The sequence below is a fragment of the Psammomys obesus genome, unplaced genomic scaffold (genome assembly GCF_907164565.1).
Source record: "Psammomys obesus unplaced genomic scaffold, mPsaObe1.curated_primary_1811, whole genome shotgun sequence".
In the NCBI taxonomy this organism is placed as follows: Eukaryota; Metazoa; Chordata; class Mammalia; order Rodentia; family Muridae; genus Psammomys; species Psammomys obesus.
In genome coordinates this window covers 817-5037 of record NW_026592081.1, presented here as the reverse complement: position 1 = coordinate 5037, position 4221 = coordinate 817, and the positions used below count along the sequence as shown (strand labels likewise).

At 43.4% G+C, this 4221-nt stretch overlaps 2 pseudogenes; both read left to right on the top strand.

Moving 5' to 3' along the window:
* Positions 1-22: 22 nt before the first annotated feature.
* Positions 23-717, top strand: LOC129680766 (PHD finger protein 23-like; annotated as a pseudogene).
* Positions 718-1028: 311 nt separating this feature from the next.
* LOC129680767 (U4 spliceosomal RNA) lies at positions 1029-1101 on the top strand (annotated as a pseudogene).
* The last annotated feature ends 3120 nt before the right edge of the window (positions 1102-4221 follow it).

Sequence of the window (4221 nt, the reverse complement as noted above, 5' to 3'; positions counted from 1 at the left end):
GGCCCTTGCTGCTCATACCCTAATGCCACTTTCCGGGGTGGGGGGGGGCACCTCTCTCAGACTCAAAAAAAAGGACCCAAAGAACAGAAAGTTAGGACCAGGAGGTGGGGCTGGCTTTGGGGTGCTTCAGAGGCCTCCACTGGCTCCTGGGGTTAGGAAAAACCAGTCTCAATCAGAAATGAGCAAGAAGCAGAAATTGGGGGGAAAAAAAGCAGATACAGGGGACTCCTGCCTCCTGGCCCTCCTAGGGTTCCTCCCAGTGATACAGACTGTGAAGAGGAACAGGAAGAAGAGGATAATGATAATGAAGAGATGACAGCAGTGGTGAGGAGTGGAGTGGCAGCCCCTATGCTCCAAACACCCCCTTGAGGCCCCAGCCCCCCTGTTACAGTGCACCCTGAAGGTGCTCCCCCTACTGACAGTGAATGCAAAGATGTGGGCAGCACAGAAACAAGCCAAGACAGAAAGCAAGATGCAGGTCATGGATGCGGGCATCATTGTAGGAGGTGATGACTCACTGGATCTAGCACGTTACTGCAGAAAGCCCTTTGCTGGGCAGCCTATGGTTGAGTACAGACTGTGTGGGACATGGATCCACCTCTCCTGTGTTAAGATTAAGAAGGGGAAAAAAATTCCTGAAATCTTTTATTGCCAGAAATGCAAGTAATTTTTGCCAGAGGCCTGTTAGGGGGTCTTCCCAAGCCTGGAGAACTCTGATAGCAATAATACGATTGGAATTTCTGATTATTACTTGGGAACCTGAGCCTTAGCATCTTCAGCCTTTCCTTGAATTGAGAACACTGTCCCCATCTGAGAATTCCCAAGGGGGACAGACATGTTTGGAAATGAGTGTTTTTTACTGTCCTTCCTCCTCCATGGACTTGAAATTGATCCATTACAGTTGGGTCAGGGGAGGCTGAATCTGTAGACAAAAATCTCCGTCCAGTGAAACTGCCCCCCTTTTCACTTTCAGGGCCAGGGCTCAAACTGGGATATAATGGGATAGTTGTCTATAAAACTGGAGTGTAAGCTTTGCGCACTGGCAGTATTGTAGCCAATGAGGTTTATCTGAGGTGTGATTATTGCTAATTGAAAACTGGAGTGTACAACCAAGGACCATCTATGGATATAACATAGAACTTCTGCTCGGATGTGGCCCGTGGTAGCTCAGTAACCAAGTAGTTTTCCAAAGTAAGGGGAACAAGGACTATTTCTAACAGGATCTCAAGGGTAGGCTCTTTGACCTTCCCCTCCCCCAGGGGAGGAGCAGTCCTGTTAGGCCACAGAGGAGGACTTTGCAGCCAGCCTTGAAGATACCTGATAAAACAGGGTCAAATGAAAGGGGAGGAGGTCCTCCCCTCTCAGTGGACTTGGAAAGGGGCAAGGAGGAGACCAGGGAGGGAGTTGGGGAGGTGGAGGGAATGAGGGAGCGGGATACAGCTGGGACACAGCTAAAAAGAAAAATAAAAATTAAAAAAAAAAGAAAACTGGAGTGTAAATGCAGAACTCTCGCCTCATGTTTTCTTCTTTTACTCTTACTGACTTTCTTATACACCGGTTGTATTTTAATTTGGGGCTCCCCTGTTCCAGCATGGTTGCTCAAAACTGGAATACTATAGCATGGTGGAGTGAGAAAGCAAAGCAAAAAAAGTGTCAATTATTACTCACCTTGTTTTTAATAATACTGGTTGGCTACTTGTACAGACAGCCTGTGTGTTATGCATAAAGCAGAGTGGGCTCTTGTGTTTTACAAACAAACAAAAACAAATTATTTTCTACACTATATTTAAGGGAACTCAGAAATGTATAGAGCTGCGGCCAGGCATGAAGGGCATGCCTATAATCCTAGCAATCAGGATGTTGAGGCAAGAGAATCACAAGTTTGATACCAGCCAGGCTATACAGTAAGTCACTGTTTTTGTTTTTTTTTTTTTTTTTCAAAAGGAATTCTGTTAGAAAAACTGCAGATTGGCCTTCATGTGGACTCCCCAACAACTGAAGTGGGGACCCTCTCTGACTCTGACACCTCCCTTTGGTTCCCATTCCCCTAACCAGACTGCCTTGCTTGTCTGGCCTCAGTGGGAGAGGACATACCTAGTTCTGCATCGACCTAATGTGCCAGGGCAGGTCAGTACCCAAGGGGGACCTCACCCTTCTCTGCAGAGGAGGGGAGAAAAGGGGAAGAGGTGCACAAGGGGGTGGGGAACTAAGAAGAGTGGGAGACTACAATAAGGATATAAAGTGAATAAATACGTATGTTAAAATGAAAAAAGCTGTTCCTGTATGACATTCTAAATGAGAACTGGGGTAACAAAGGATGGACTATTCCAAAGACAGGAAGATTAGAAGGCCATGATAAATCACACAAAGAAGATAATAAGAGCACTGGAAACACAAGGGGAAAAAAAAGGCTAAGAAGTGTTAAGTAGTATGCAGTATATGACTCCATCTAAAGCTGGAAGAATAACCCAAAGATGAGCCAGGTGGCCCAGAAGAAAAAGAAACTGGCAATCAAACCATAGAAAAAGCCACAAATCCAGCTGGAGAATTCAGTATGGCGATATCTTCTCCTGTGTAACCACAGGAGGTTTAAATCCATTTTGTCACTAACTATGCGGAGGCCAGAGTCACCAGCATCTTGAAAGAGAACCTGTTGTTTGAGACTAAGTTATTCTAGAAACCTGAACACAAAGAATAATTACAAGTCAGGGAGCCAGGGATACTGTGACACAACTCTGAGTGTTCCTGAGTGGGCTACTGCCACTGGAAACAGGACAAGAGAAGGGGAAAGACTGGGCTGGGCATGCTAACTTGTTCAAGTGGCTAGAGACTTATGCTGTGAAAGGTACACTGCATGCTGGCCCTGCCCTCTGTGGAAAGACACAAATGCAATCGTCTGAGAAAAACTACAAAGGCCACACCTGCATTAGTAGACTGCTGAGCTTCTGGGGAACAACTCTTGTTTCCTGCTTTCCTGCTGGTGACACTGCGAACTCTGAAGCTCTGGGTTCTACCTCCACAATAGATCTCAGCATTCTGCACAGCTTCCCTAACTCTCCAAAGTTCTCTTAGCCAGCCAAAAGTATAGAAACAGGGATGTCTCTGAAGCAACTTAGACACTGCCTGGATCATAGGCTGAAGAACTGTGTGGCCAGCAGAGAGAGAGGCTTCAGAAGGGAGGCTCTGTTGAACATCAAAACCTTAAGCTGTCCACAGTCACTAGCGGCCCAAAGGTAAGATAAGATACCTGAACTTAAATTAACTGTGCCCTCCAATGGACAGATTCTAATACTACTAACTGTACCTGTACCCAGACACACAACTCCAACACATTTTCATCTTAAAAATAAAAAAAATGTTTTTCTTTTTTTTTTCATTTTCCCTCTTTTTACATACTTAGTAGTTTTACTTTATTTCATTTTTAATGTTTTTATTTCTACTATCAATTTTTGCTACTCAATTTTTCTTATTTTACAATCAATTACTTTAAATTGCTTGCTCTTCTCTTTCTACTGCTCTTCTGTCTCATTTTTCTTTTGGCTTTTCAAGACAGGGTTTCTCTGTGTAGACTTGGCTGTCCTGGACTCACTTTGTAGACCAGGCTAGCCTCAAACTCAGAAATCTGCCTGCCTCTGTCTCCCAAAGTGGTTTGATTACAGGCATGCACTACCATAACTGCCACATTTTTCTTTTATTGTTTAACTTTGCTTTGCCTTTTGAATATCCTGTTCCTTGTTCTTATTATTGTTTTTTTTTTCACTTTGTCTATTAATTTTTAACTTCATACCAAACTCTACACTATTTCTGTACTTTTTTTATGGTCATTGGTTGTATATAATATGGCGTTAATTGACCTTAAGTGTATTTCAAATTTATTATATTATTATTAGTAGTAGTAGTAGTAGTAGTAGTAGCAGTAGTAGTAGTAGTAGTATGTGTGTGTGTGTGTGTGTGTGTGTGTGTGTGTGTGAATGATTTCTATGGTATATATGTGGAGGTCAGAAGACAACATGCAGGAGTATAGGAGTCAGTTTTCTCCTTCTACCATGCGGGTCCTGGGATTCAGGTCCGGTCAGGTTCACTAGCTTGGAAGTGTATTTTTAAGTCTGATTTTGCCTGGCATTGTTACTGTTACAGCAGTTTCTTTTCTACTTTATGAGTGGTACTGAACATAGAACCTACAATGGACAACTGCACCTTAAAGATACCCAAATAAAACCA